Here is a 15,565-nt window from a genome sequence, read left to right on the forward strand (position 1 = left end):
TTCATAATCTAGCTGTTCTGTGACCCATGGGCCAGTCTATATGCTCACTGAATATGATTTCTGGTTTTTCAGGAGAATACCTGACTTTTCTCACAAGGAACCCTCTATTCACTGAAAGTAATGCTTGAGTATGATGCTTGCACTCATATTTTATTATCGAAAATAGGGAGTTTCATGGCCAGATAGGATCTCCAGCAATTCTCTTGATCACGGGGCAGGAGGAAGCCAGATGCCCCAGGTCTCCGCTGACTGCAGCTGTGGGGACTCCGTATTCCCCCACTCCAGATACTTGCTCCTGGCTACTGGGAGGCCAGAGTGATACACTTGGTACACATGGAGTACACCTACCTCTGTGTGTTTACTCCCAGTGAGGGACACATGGCATTTTCAGACCATTGTTGGCCTAGAACAAAGTTATTTTGCTTGAAAAGACTACAGGTGAGCTGAAAGGTGTTATACTGGAGAGAGGCGAGGCAGCCTTTTTGCTCTTGCAGAGCAGGTGATTCAAGGTCAGTCCTGGAAGCTCCTCTCCTTGGGTAGAACCTGGGTAAGCATCAACCCATGGAACAAGGGAAAAGCCATAGTGTGTACTAGCAAGGAGGGTGGAGCACAGCAATTCAACCCCTTATATAATAATAACAGTAGCAGCCCTTTATTGAGGGCCTATTTTTTTCCTAAGTTCTACGTTAGGTATAATTACTAAGGTTTTTTTTTTTTTTTTTTAATTAAAGATTATTTATTTATTTCAGAGAGAAAGAATAAGAGAGAGAGCATGAGGTGCAGGAGGATTAGAGGGAGAAGCAGACTCTGCAGAGCAGGGAGCTCCATGCAGGACTCCAGGATCATGACCTGAGCTGAAGGCAGTCGTTGAACCAACAGAGCCACCAGGTGCCCCTACTAAGTTTAATATAATAACTCACACAACAATCCTGAAAGATGGGTATTATCATGATCATCATCCCCATTTTAAAGATTAGGAAATCAAGGTTCACAGAGTTCAAGCAACTTCCTCAGCATCACACAGCTAGTAACTGGCAAAGATTTAAATCTGGTTATTTGACTCCATGCTGCTCCAGACCAATGAGTTTGAACTTGACTTGGTTGGATATAGTATCAGTGATGTATTCAGAAAATAAGTTTACCAGAGGGTCATTTAAGTGAAGTCTATAAACAAAACAGGTTGATGTGATTGAATTTTTATAAAATACTATGTAAGTGTTCTGTCTCTTTTTCAGTAGGATATTAATTGCACAGCATTTCTCTATGAGAGAAGAAAAAATAAGTTCACTCAGAGGTCTAGACAACTCCATTTATGAGAAGAATGGGTGAATGGCTTGTTTATTCCAAAGAATGGGCTCACCAAGAAGACAGAGCAGGCTCATACAAACAAGTTTCTACCTGGGGCAAACCAACAACTTGTCTTCTCCCCCAAAGCAGTCTTCCTGCCTCCATTGTTTCTGTGACTGACAGACATAAATCCACAGTCAGGAGGGCTGGAACCACCCAGCCACTCAGGACCCCCCACTTCCCTGTAACTGCACCTCCCTGGCCCTTCCTCTCAGCAGCCCTGATACCCCTAGTACCACAGATTGGAATCTGTGAATTTGAGGCCAGAGTTTTCTAGCATCAACCCCTTTCCTTCCTATTCCTATTTCAAGAACCGTCATTTAGGCCCTTGTCTAATCAATGCTGTTAGATCAATCTTTCTTAAACAAGACTGTGTGTCACTCCCATGTCTACAAATCATCAGACTCCTCATTATCTACAGAATCAAATCCAGACACCTTCACCTGATACCAAAATCTTTACAGAGTTCCATAAACACAGCTTTTTAAGTCCTTCTTCTCTAATACCCAAACTTAAAAGTGCCAAGTTGCCATCCTCATTTTATCCCAAGCATACATAATACTTCCCCCCATTCTTACCTTTGCTTTGCCTATAAAACTTAAGAAGCATTACCCAAATAAGCATTGTTCGGTACTTCATAATTTTCAAAGTGGGTTCATTTAACCTTTTCCATTTAAAAATTATGGTTATAGAGTGGGGAAGATAGAATTATACTCATCTCACAGATTAGAAACTATTGGCTCTGAGCAGGTCTCGAACCTGAGGCTCCATGGATGAGGGGCTGAGGCAGGTCTAGAAGCCAGATCTTCAAATTTGTTCCGTGCTATAGCTCTTGAGTTGCATTTCTGTCTCCTACATCTGGCCTTTCCTCTGCCTTCCTCTAACTGCTACTTGTCAAATTCTATGTTTTCCTCAAAGTCCAGCTCAGATCTGCTAACTCTAAGAACTCTTCGGAAATAACACAGGAGAGTTGATGGCTCTCTCTCCTCTGAGCTCTTCACAGCTCCTTCAATCTGGCCTGGCACTTAAAGCAATTAGGTGAAAAGGCCTGGGAGTTCCTGGATAAGGGTTCTAGGACAGCACAGGTCAAGTATCCCATCTTTTTCATCAGGACTCCAGTTAAGAAACACGTTATAGAGCACAAATTAGTGCGCATGCGCACGCCCACACGCCACCCACTCTGTGCCCCCCCCCAAAAGTTTAATGAAATACTATTTTTTCTAATTTTGCAATGCAAGCTCATATTTTCTCTATTCTACTTTTATCTGTTGAAAAGTGCTGGCTAGGACCCACTAAATTGATTTTGAGAACAATTAGTGAGTTCTGATCAGCAGTTTGGAAAACTCAGTTTTAAATCTAATTTGTCTCTTCTAAATGGCCTAGACAACATTTTCAAAGATTTGTAGAAGATTGAGAGAGCTATGTTCATCAGGGATTTAATCTGTAATTCCTAACAGGAACCAAAACAGCTCTCACAATGACTACGGCAGGAAGGAAGGGCCTCCGCTGAAGAGCACCAGCTTCTACTTGCTGGAAGGTCAACCATAGGGATTATTATTTTTTTTCCCCAGCTTTACTGAGGAGTAATTGACAAATAAGAACTGTATAAATTTAAGGTGTACAATGTGATGTTATGATGTACAAATACACTGTGAAATGATTACCACAATTAAGCTAATTAAAAATTCATCACCTCACAGTTACCATTTGTATGTGTGTTTGTGTGTGTGTGTGGTGAGAATACATAAGGTCTACTATCTTTGCACATTTTAAGTATATAATGCAGTATTCTTTTTTTTTTTTTTTTAAGATTTTATTTATTTATTTGACAGAAAGACACACAGTGAGAGAGGGTACACAGCAGGGGGAGTGGGAGAGGGAGAACCAGGCTTCCCGCCAACAGGGAGCCCAATGCGGGGCTCGATCCCAGGACTCCTGAATCATGACCTGAGCTGAAGGCAGATGTTTAATGACTGAGCCACCCAGGCGCCCCTATAATGTAGTATTCTTAACTGCAGTCTCCATGCTGTAGATCTCTAGAATTTACTCATCCTGCATAACTGAAACCTTATACCCTTTGACCAACATCTTCCCATTTTCCCCAAACCCCAGCCCTGGTAACCCCCCATACTTCCTACCTTTACGAGCTTGAATTTTTTAGATTCCACATATAAGGGGGGTTGTGCAAGATTAGATATTATTTTTCTAATTGAAGTATAGTTGATATACAATTTTGTATAAATTTCAGGTATATGGCATAGTGATTCAACAATTCTATATAATACTCACTGCTCATCACAATAAATGTAGTCATCATTTAATATTATTACCAATTACTGACTATATTCCTTGTGTGGTACTTTTCATCTCTGTGGTTTATTTCTTTTATAACCGGAAGTTTGTACTTTTTAATACTTTTTACCTATTTTATTTATCTCATCATCCACTTGCCCTCTGACCACCACCAGTTTGTTCTCTGTATTTAAAAGTTTGGTTTTTTTTTTTTGTTTTTTAGATTCCACATGTAAGTGAAATCATGCAGTATTTGTCTTTCTCTGTCTGACTTTTCTCACTTAGCATAATACCCTCTATGTCCATCTGTGTTGTCACAAATGGCAAAAAACCCCCCAAACAAACCAAAAAAACCTCATCTTTTTTTTATGCATGAGTAATATTCTATTATGTACATATACCACACCTTCTTTATCTATTCATTTATGGATGGACACTTGGGTTGCTTCCATACCTTGGCTGCTGTAAATTATGCTGCAATAAACACTGGGGTGCATGTATCCTTTTGAATTAGTGTTTTTATTCTCTTTGGATAAATAGCCAGTAGTGAAATTACTGGGTCATATGGTATTTCTATTTTTAAATTTTTTGAGGAGCCTCTGTATTGTTTTCCACTGTGGTTGTTCTAACATATATTCCTACCAACATTGCCCGAGGACCCCTCTCCTTCATATCTTGGCCAATACTTGTAATTTATCATCTTTTTGATTCTAGACATTCTGACAGGTATGAGGTGGTATCTCAGTGTGGTTTTGATTTGCATTTCCCTGATGATTAGCAATGGTGCACATTTTTTCATGCGTCTGTCGGCCATCTGTGTATCTTCTTTAGAAAAAATGTCTATTCACATCTTCTGCTTATTTTTTAATTAGATTTTTTGGGTGTTGTGTTCTGTAAGTTCTTTGTATATTTTGAATATTAACCCCTTATTGGATATGTCATTTGCAAATATTTTCTTCCATTCAGTAGGTTGTCTTTTAGTTTTGCTGATAATTTTCTTTACTGTGCAAAAGCTTTTCATTTTGAGGTAGTCCCAATAGTTTATTTTACTGTTATTCCTTTGCCTGAGGTGATATACCCATAAATATGTTGCTAAGGCACATATCCAAGAGATTACTGCCTATGTTTTCTTTTAGGAGTTTTATGGTTTCAGGTTTTACATTTAGGGCTTTAACTCATTTTAAGTTTATTTTTGTGTCTGGTGTAAACAAGTGGTCTAGTTTTATTCTTTTACATGTAGCTGTCCTGTTTTCCCAACATCACTTACTGAAGAATTGGAATTTTCCCCACTGCATATTCTTTGTTATAGATTCATTGACCATATAGGCATGGGTTTATTTCTGGGACCTGTGTGTCTATTTTTGTGCCAGTACCATGCATTTGATTACTATAGCTTTGTAGAATATCTTGAAATCTTGGATTATGATACCTCTGGCTTTGTTCATTTTTTTCAAAAATTTTTTGGCTATTTAAGGTCTTTTGTGGTTCCATACACATTTTAGGATTATTTGTTCTAGTTCTATGAAAAGTGCTACTGGCATTTTGATAGGGATTGCATTGAATCTGTAGATTGCTTTGGGTAATATGGACATTTTAACAATATTAATTCTTCTGATCCATGAGCATGGTGTATCTTTCCATTTGTTTGTGTCTTCTTCAATTTCTATCATCATTGTCTTAAAGTTTTCAGAGTATAGGTATTTCACCTCCTTGATTAAATTTATTTCTAAATATTTTATTCTTTTTGGTGCAATTTTAAATAGAACTGTTTTCTTAATTTCTCTATTACTTCATTATTAGTGTGTATAAACACAACAGATTTCTGTACTTTAATTTTGTAACCTACAACTTGACTGAATTCTTCATTAGTTCTAATAATTTTTCAGAAGAGTCTTTAGAATTTTCTCTATATAGTATCATGTCATCTGCAAATAGTGACAGTTTTTCTTCTGACCAATTTGGATGCCTTTTATTTCTGTTCTTGTCTGGTTGCTGCAGCTAGGACTTCTAGTTCTATGTTGAATAAAGGTAGTAAGAATGGCCATCCTTGCTTTGTTCCTGATGTTTGAGGAAATGCCTTCAGTTTTTCACCATTGAGTATGATGTTAGCTGTGGGGTTCATATGTGGAGTTTATTGAGGCATATTTCTCATGGAGAAACTCATGGAGTTTTATGAGGCATGTTTCTTCTAAACCCACTCTGTTGAGAGTTTTTACTTTGAATAGATAGATGTTGCATTCAAATTCTTTTTCTGCATCTATTGAGAAGGTCATATGGTTTTTATCCTTCCTCTTGTTAATGTGATGTATCACATTGGTTGATTTGCAAATACTGAACCACCCTTACATCCCTAGAATAAATCCCACTTAATCGTGGCAAATAATTCTTTTAATGTATTGTGGGGTTTGATTTGCTACTATTTGGTGAAGATTTTTGCACCTATGCTTATCAGGAATATTGGCCTGTAGCTCTTTTTATTTTTTTAATGGTGATTTTATCTGGTTTTGATATCAGAGTAATACTGATCTCATAGAATGGACTTGGAAACTTTCCTTCCTCTCCTATTTCTTGAAGTGGTTTGAGAAGAATGGATATTGATTCTTCTTTAAATGTTTGGCAGAATTCACCTATGAAGCTATTGGTCTTAAGACTTTTGTTTGTTGGGAGTTTTTTGATTACTGATTAACTTTTGTTACTAGTAATCATTCTGTTCAAATTTTTCTATTTCTTACTGTTTGAGTTTGAAGATTTTAAGTTTCTAGGAATTTAAGGGATATGGATTCTTCATGGGCTAATTGATGGAGGTATGGGGTATATCCATTTCACAGTGGGTCTTCTTCAAAGGAATGGGATTTGTAGGTGCCAGATATCTAGGGAAGAAGATTTCTCAATAAGGTATAACTGTAGACTGAGAGGTGACTTACATGCTCATCATAATCTTAAATGTCACATAAAATCAGCTAGAATTTAAAAATAATAAAAATGTAATAAAATTCTTTGTTTATATCTGCATAGTGAGTCTGAGGACCTTCAGGCTTATAAACCTGTCACTGAATTTGGTATCATTTCAACTTTATGAAGCACTTGATGTTTGCAAAGTGCTTGTACAATTACCAATTATCATAATGTTCATTTTCTGAACATTTTAGTTCAGAGAAGGCCTGAGGACTTCAAACTAAGAATAAAACAAAACAAAGCAAAACCAAAAAACAGGAAAAAATCGGTCAAGCTAAAGTCCAGAATTCTGAGCTTGTGCTGCTGGAGCTCTTCGGATGCGGGGTACCTGCCTCTGAGTGTGGTCCTCTCTTCCTTCAGTGCCATGAGCCATCAGTGCATGTAGCCAGCCTGGGGCAGTCATTTCTCCTGACTGACACTGGCACACTGCTTTTGGCAGCTCCAAGCACAATCTGTGTCTACATGAAGCAGGGGACAGAAAAGCAAAGGTTTTGGCACTTGCAATCCAAGCACTAGGCACTATTGCGGGATGTGGGAAGAGGTGTTTTAGGTTGCTGGGAAGGAGTAGCGAGGAAAGGGAGAAGCAGTGATGGTCTTTCCTGTTACAGCTATTCACCACGTAATAAAAGATCAGAGTTAGAGTTGTTTAGGAGTCTGTATATACAAGCTGGAAATCAGCTCTGGCCATGTTTATAGGGATTAGGTCAGTGAAATCTAACACACTGGTGGATTTCAAGAAATTTCCCGGAAATGGTTTCAAGGCATGTGAAAAGCAGTAGTTTGAGGATGTGTCTGTTTCCTTTGGAACAAGGTTAGCTCTCCTGTGCTTCTTCCCCTACATTTAAAAGCCGATAGCATCAGCTACCGCTGGCAAGTGGCTATCCCAAAAAGCTGAGTGTGGCCTGAGGACTAGTGGCATTCTAGGGCAACAGTTTAGGAATTAAAAGCAGCCTTTTCTTCGAAGGTGAATTTGAATTCAGCATTTCTGTCAGATTAGTTAAAACCTCTGTCAGAAATTCTTCCATTTCTGACCATGGATTGGTAACTGAAATATAAGAAGCTGAGCAGAAAGACTGAGTGGGCTGTTTAAATTAGGAAACATTTGGGGATGCCTGGGTGGCTCCGTAGTTTAAGCGTCTGCCTTCGGTTCAGGTCATGATGATCCCAGGGTCCTGGGATCCAGTCCTGTATTATGCTCCTTGCCCAGCGGGGAGCCTACTTCTCCCTCTGCCTGCTGCTTTCCCTGCTTGTGCTCTCTCTCTCTCTCTAACACATAAATAAAATCTTAAAAAAAAGAAAGTAGGAAACATTTAGAGACAAGCAAAAAAACAGACTCTTACATACAGAGAACAAACTGGTGGTTGCGAGAGGGGAGGTGGGTAGGGGGATGGGTGACATAGATAAAGGGGATCAAGCACTGAGTAGTGTACAGAACTATTGCTTCATTATATTATACATCTGAAACTAATTTAACATAGCATATTAATTATACTTCAATAAAAAATTAAAAGTAATAAATAATAAAAAATCAAAAAAATATTTATTTACTTATAAGTAAATGGAAAATGGTGAATGGTACATTTTATGTATTGTATATTTTACCACAGCCAAAAGAAATTGCCGAGGGGCCCTGGTGGCTCAGTGAGTTAAGCCTCTACCTTCGGCTCAGGTCATGATCTCAAGGTCCTGAGACTGAGCCTCAGGGGCTCCCTGCTCCGTGGGAAGTCTGCTTCTCCCTCTGCCTCTCCCACCCTGCTGGTGCTCTTTCTCTCATTCACTCTCTCTCTCGCTCAGTCTCTCTCTCAAAAAAATAAATACAACCTTTTTGGAAAAATGACTGCAAGAATTTGATAGGAAATGCAAAATACTTCCTGCAACCTCTTCAAGGTGCAGTGTTCCGGGGTCTTATTACCCCTGCAGTGTGGAGTTAATTCTTATAATCCAGGGGCAAAGTACTGGGGTGACCAACTGTCCCACTATGCCTGGGACTGAGGAGTTTCTCAGGGGATTCACAGGAGGTGGGATTTCAGTACCAAAACAGGAAAACAGGAAAAAGCCGATCACCCTAACAGTACCCGGCACAGGCACATCTTGAAGAAAGACAAGGTGGCCTGATTGCTGACCACGGACAGAAGGTGAGATAGTGAGAGGAGAAGCAGCCTTCATGTGGGAGAACACGCTCGAGCATAAATTCCTATGCCTATTGCAGGGGAAGTGTATTTTTTTTTTTTTTCTTGCAGTTTCATTTAAAATCCGGATTGCCTTGGCTTCTTTAATTTACCTTTTTGATGACCAGTGAACAATTTGAATAAGGAAATTGTGCAGACCTGGCCTAAAATGGGCTGGAGGTGCTGACAAAGGATACACTGAGGGACATAATGCAGAAAGCAGAGACTGCCTGTCTCCTGAGTGTCCAAGTTAACCCCCTTGGGTCTTCTGGAGCATAAACAAACAACTGGAATGGTGCTTTTGATGAGCCACTTGGCTGCTCAAGGGCAGAATCCCCTGACCAGCTTTTTTGCCGGCTGCCAGCTACTCAGCATTGTACTCCAAGTATGAAAATCAAAGTTCGTGTTCCAAAATGACTTTTTTTTTTTTTGGGGCCTATCCTGCTTTTTTCTCATATTTAAGTCCTGTTTGATTGTTTGTTTTTTGCCTTTGTTAGAGGAAATCAGTCTATTATTTTCCCCTAAGTACAACTAAGTAACCTGTTAATAATTAAAAAAAAATAAACTAGAACACATTTTGGTAGGCCCTAACAATTACACCTCTGGATCACTTTCGTTAGTGAGATTTAAGAACCAATCTCATACTGAAATGATATATTCGCATTTTACTGCATTTATATTTTAAAACACATAATGAGTGTTCCAAAGTAACTTTCAAAGAAGAATGTAAACATTGCTGTCCTCATTTTTATCTATATGGGAAACTGGTGGGTGTCTTCGGAAGCAACTAACCAGAAATCATTTTAAGGTTTTCGCTCTCCCCATCACACCACTTTCCACAGGGCCAGGAGTCCTCTTCATTGTAACAGATTGGACTGTGGGACTCCATGCTGAAGGCGCTGCATCGGTTTCCTGCAGTCGGTAAGATACTATCCATTTTCTTGGCCGTGACACATGTGGTTCTGCCCAATCTGTCCACACGATGACATGCTTCCGTTTCATGTCCTGCTGACAACCCTCCCCATTTTCCAAAGGCCTCACGCCCTGTTTGTGTCTTTGCCTGAGCTGTTTCCATTGCCAGGAAGTCCCTCGTGTCTTCAGGCCCACTCCTTACAGAATCTTACTTCTTTCCCCACCCAGTTCCAGAGTTACTTCTGTGGGACTTCCCTGATTCTCCACAGCTGGCTAGCGGGCTACACCGGCCTCTGGCTTCTAGAACACTTCGCTCATGACGTGCCCGTAGTTTTTAGTGCCTTTCTGGCTGCCGTCTCCACCTTGCTGGCATCTTGAGGGCAACCAGCATTTCTTACTTATCTTACCGTTTCTTATTTTGGGATTTCAAAAGAAGCTTGAAGTCATAGTTACATTTTTTTCTTAGGGAAGAAGGATTAAAACTAAATTCGGTTAAAACAAGTGAGAATATTTACACAAATTACTTATTTTTTTTTTCCCCGAGGGGAATAAGTATTAAAACTAAATCCAATTCTGGAAGCATTAAATGTGCAGGGACCAGATAAATGACGGTCACACAGATGAACCAGATTTGTGACAGAAAGGAATCTTTAAAAGCCCTTCAACCTATGATACATTGCTCTACCTTTCACTACCTGAGTTACCGAACAAAAATATGACACATACCAATGAGAGAGAATTCTGATAATACTAGAGGTGGGAAATAAGAATGTCATCCTTGGCTTCAAAGGCTGACGGCACTGTTCTCTGGAGACTGCCTCCTCTCTCGTCTTTCTTCCAATTCTGTGTCTTGCAGGCAGGCTCACTCAGGCTTCTTTCAGCTATTCGTGCCACACTTGTCATGGGATCTCCATGGGATTCCCTCTGCTCAGAAAGCTCTTCCTCCCATCCCGTTGTTTACTTTCATGTTAGGAACTCCCAGTCCCTCCATGGACTCTTTGCCACATGACTAGAAGCACAGTACTTACGTCACCAACAATCTCTTCCTCGCTGAACCACTAGCATACTTTGATTTATTAGTCGGTTTGACACACTTTGAGGATCTGTCATCACCATCTACCTGGGGATGTGAATTTTTAATTAGGCAGGAGCATGTCTGCCCACAGGCTTTGTGTCTGCCACAGCTTCTCATGCAGACAAGGGCCGAACGGCGTGGTCCCAGGATAGACTAGTCTCCATCTCCCTGTCAGGTGATAACGTGTGGGGCTGTGGCAATGGCTCATGCTAATAATATGTCTCTGGTAGCTCGTGAATTTGTTGGCAGCCTGTAAAAGCCTTGGCTCCTACATTGGAGAAGGAGTGACCAAGTAACCGTGGAAGAAAATTTAAGCAAAACACTCTTTCTCATAGGAAGAAATATTAAAACTAAATTCAAAAGTAGCAATGTTAAGGTAATACATATACTTTTGTCAGTCTTCACATTTTTTCCTTCTTCTTCTTTTTTTTTCAAATAAAATGATTCAATGCTGACCTAGAAATCTTCGAATATAACATCTTACTGCTAATGACAAAACACCACAGCTTCACCTGAAAGGTGCAATTGAAAGATTTCCTTTATCACGAGAAGGTACAAGAGGAATAATTATCATCAAAGGCTTGTATTGCTTTCATTGTGGAACAGAAAAATTGCCTGCACTTCTCTATCAAGTCAAAATTGCTATCTGTGGTGTAATTTCCAGAAAAATAACTATGGGATGATGGACTATAACTTAGAAAAATCATAAATGAAACAATCACATGTGCAGAGCAGAGGACACAAAGGAACTGCCTAGCATCTAGCTATATCCATTGACTCAAGATCAAATAAGAAGAATTATGTATGATTTATAGCCTACGTGGAAATTTTCGTTTATGTGGAGACTGAAGATGTTCTTATCATATTAAAATATGGATGTTGCAACTGAAAATTATTACAAGCATACAAAGTAATAGACATTTTGGTCACTCAGAGATAATAAATGACAATGAATACCAAACAGATTACATGATGTCGCCATTTAACAGATGTAGACATCAATGGGCAATAATGATAATATAATGAAGCTAATAACATTTTTGAGCTCTTTTCTAAGTACTTTGTGTTAATTCATTTAATTTCCAAAACAGAGCCATGAGGTGGGGACTTCTGTTATTTCCATTTTGCAGTTTAGAGACTTAGGCACAGAGACGGTGAATAACTTTCCCCATTTATACAACTAGGAAGTGGATAGGCTACAATAGCAAATCAGTACATCCTGACTTGTGAGACAGACTTTTCTCAATTTTCTAAAAACCAATAGTGGAATGTCTAAGTATATTTTTCTTTATACCGTACTCATGTTCCTGAAAAGACGTCTGTAAGTGGGAAATTTAAAAACAGACCCAGGGTAGAATGCAAGTTTTGTGAGAACTTGTCAGTGGCTATATCCTTCATGCCAGAACACTACCTGGCTCATGGTATGCCCTCGATAAACATACATGTAATGACTAAGTGAGGAGAATCTAACATAGTACTTTGCAATGAGGAAGTACTCAACAGATTTTTTTAAAAAATTGGATTTAAAGGAATGCATTTTATGAATCCATTCTGGAAGAGGAGTCACCTTCGGATTTCTTGTTTGAATAAATCCAGATTTTCATATCATTTGCTTAAAATAAAGATGAAATGAAAAAACATTCTCACTAATAGGAATATTACTAAAACTCTTAAAGAAGAAAAGGCAAAACAAATTAAGGATGTCACTACTCTTGCAGAATCCTAAGATTATTGCAGAAAACTCAGTTATCATCTCCAGACCCACAACTTATTCTCCGTGGGGGTCCAATATTTTTGGGCAACAATTCACCAAGACATACTTGTTGTCAATTCTCAGGCATCCAGAAGAGTTTTAGTCCAGTTATGGAACACTGCAGTGTATTTCGTTTATACAATCTTGAGAAAACTACTATTTAACTGTCTTAATCGTGTTTTGGCTCTGAGAGGTAAATGGAAAAGTTACCATTGGTAAAAAACTGTTTACTAACTCATCAACGTTTCTCATAGATTTAGCCAAAAGAGAAGATAGGTCGTGAAAACACAAGGATCCAGCAAGCTAGTGTTTTAGTGAATTTTAATTTCTTTCTAATTAGGTGCTATGTCAAAGGCTATCTACAGGGTCTTTCTACACCAACACATACAAGAATAAGGATGACCAAAAGCCAAGCTGAACAGCCAATGGATGGGAATGGTAACTGCACTGCTGTGTCCCCACAGTCAGCTTCTCAGGGGGAAGCAGTTACCATGCAGAGTCTTTAGAAAGCTGATTACTTACATTTCCAATATTTTGAAATCTGCTTTCTGAAATGCCTAGGGGAGTTATCTGGCTACATTTTGCAAAGTGAGGGTTATAAATGATTTTTTTTACAGCTTCCCTATGGAGTGTCTTCCCCCCAAACCCCCAGCTCCTCCCTTCCATTCCACCAGTTAAGCTCTGGTGTTGCCAGGGTCTCTTCTTCCTACACTAAGGTCCACATGCCATTTGAAGGGGGTCTAGGGGTCATGACTCATTTTAATGAGGCAAATTAGCAAGACTTCATGAGGGTCAACGATATCAACCGTGTTTGCTGCTGGGCCCTCAGAACCTAGTATATTGTCTAGCACTGGCACATAGTAGGCACGAAATAAAACTGACTAAAGGATATCTTACTTGCACCCTCTGCTAGCCCTCCTTCTTGCTGCTGGACATGAAACACGCCCTGCCTCCAAACTAGTGAGGCTTTTGATGAACCACCAAAGAAGCTGTCATATAAAACTATCAACCGTATGCTGGGTGCACACTTAAAACAGTAACATCGCACATATACTGATGTCTACCAAAACTCAGTGGATGGACCACCAGGACTGGGACCCCTGGATTCTTTGGCTGGACACAGACTGTTCTTTGTTGATTAGGAATGCTAGCTCCAAGTCCATCAGTAACCCTGGATGGGCCTTTTCCCTCCTTTGGTCTCTGTTGTCTCATTTATAAAACAGGGATCATAGAGCTAACGGTCCTTTTTCCTCTGAGAGTTTTTTGCGAAGTAAACTCAAGTCATTCACAAGGCCACAGTCCTACCCCAATAAATAATTCATGGATGCGTCTGCTAGTCAGAATAAGTAAAACTGCAATGCAGTGATTATCATTTAAAATGGAAATTGCTGTTCACAATATTCATACCTACGATTTAAAATAAGTTTGACTGTGTGGGATATAATGAATTCTGTCAAGTTTTAGGAGGGGAAGGGTCCCCCCCCCCCACTATCCCCCCCCAACGATAATGCCATTTCATTTAAATCCATTAAATACTTGGTTCCAAGTGTCATTTTGAATGATTCCCATGTTCGTGTTTACTTTCCTGGAATGCAGCCCCAGCCTTCACACTTCAGTAGAGGAGGGGGTCTGGTATCTGCCATTTTCCCTGCCAGACTCTTTAATGGAAAACTCCAGAGCTGCAGCATCCGCACTTCTGCCATGGGCCTTTCATTTTGCTGGTAATACCTCAGTGCACTCTTCATTCTAAACCAGTGATGGGAAGGAAATCTCCATCCACGTGGCTTTATGTAATTCCGTGACTGTGTCAACTCGCCAATCCATTGTTATTCTTATGCTTTCTTACACTTATGTAAAATGTTGGCAGCCACATAATAACTTCTTATTTTCAGTTGATGTTGGTATACAGGAAGTGCTAAAAATGATTTTGGCTGCCCTTTTTATTTTGGAAAAGGTCATTCTTATCCCGCGCCATTCACATTTGTAAGACTAATATCTACACATGCTTAAGGACTAATACATACACATCTCTTAAGGAGAGAGATGATAAATGAGAGAATGGAAAGAGACTGTAGGAGGCAGACAGCTGAGCAGGATCATTTGTCACGTAGGAATCAGGCCACCTAAGCTGCCATGCCAGCTGTCTCACTGTGGATCTGTCTGAGCAAGTCATTTTATCTGACGTCTTAGAAATATGAATAAGGGGGTGTCATTTCTGCTTCTCACCTCCTCATTAGAAGAGATCATCAGTGAGGATGATAGAGGGCTCTAAAATTTTGAGCTCTGTATACTAATAAAATCAACACACAATTGATGAGATAAGTTATATTCAAAGTCATCCAGACAGAGAATGGTTTCTAAGCCTGATTCAGGCTTGCCCAGAACAGATCAGGTTAATTAAATCAGGAAGGATGACTCAACCATAGGAAGGTGGTCAGTGAAGAAAGAAAGATGCAAGTCTGCTGGGGTGGCTGTCCCTGCCTAGGGAGAGGGACGCTGAGCCTTGGGGGTGGATGTTCTTTTGGTGCCAAATGGTAGTCTGGGTGAAAACACTAAAACTATACATTCTGTCTTGCTCTGCTTTCAAATTCACTTCAAATAATTATTTGGATTTTCCTGCTACATCATTGTCTAGTATGAAAGTGCCCTGAATAAAAAATATTGCTTATTGGCTTACTTCATTCATTCATTCATTCATTCATCCATTTATCCATCTGTCTACCCATTCATTTGTTCAATAAATATTTACTGAATATTCACTATGTGCCAGGCACACCAGTGAATGAGAGCTGACTCACATCCTTGTTCTAAGAAAGCACATATCCGGGTTGGAGGAGACCATTTAAACAAATAAATAAGCTGCATATTGTGTCAGATGGTGGGAAGTGTTATGGGGAAAAATGAAGCAAATGAGGGCTGAGGGAGCGTTCTTGCGGGGACTGTTAATTTAAAGACCGAGCCAAGACGATCTCACGGGTCAACTGAAGGAAAGAGGTGAAGGAAGGAGGCAAGTGAATGTCTGAGGGGACAACATCCCAAGCGGTGCGAAGAGTCAGTGCAAAG

At 39.7% G+C, this 15,565-nt stretch overlaps 1 protein-coding gene across 2 annotated transcripts in view; it reads right to left on the reverse strand.

The window, feature by feature from the left end:
* The window catches only part of SLC9A9 (solute carrier family 9 member A9), a 679,861-nt gene that overhangs the window by 78,870 nt on the left and 585,426 nt on the right, over positions 1–15,565 (reverse strand). The gene's annotated exons all lie outside the window — the stretch shown is intronic.

The sequence above is a fragment of the Mustela nivalis genome (assembly GCF_964662115.1).
Source record: "Mustela nivalis genome assembly, chromosome: 1".
NCBI classification, from domain to species: Eukaryota; Metazoa; Chordata; class Mammalia; order Carnivora; family Mustelidae; genus Mustela; species Mustela nivalis.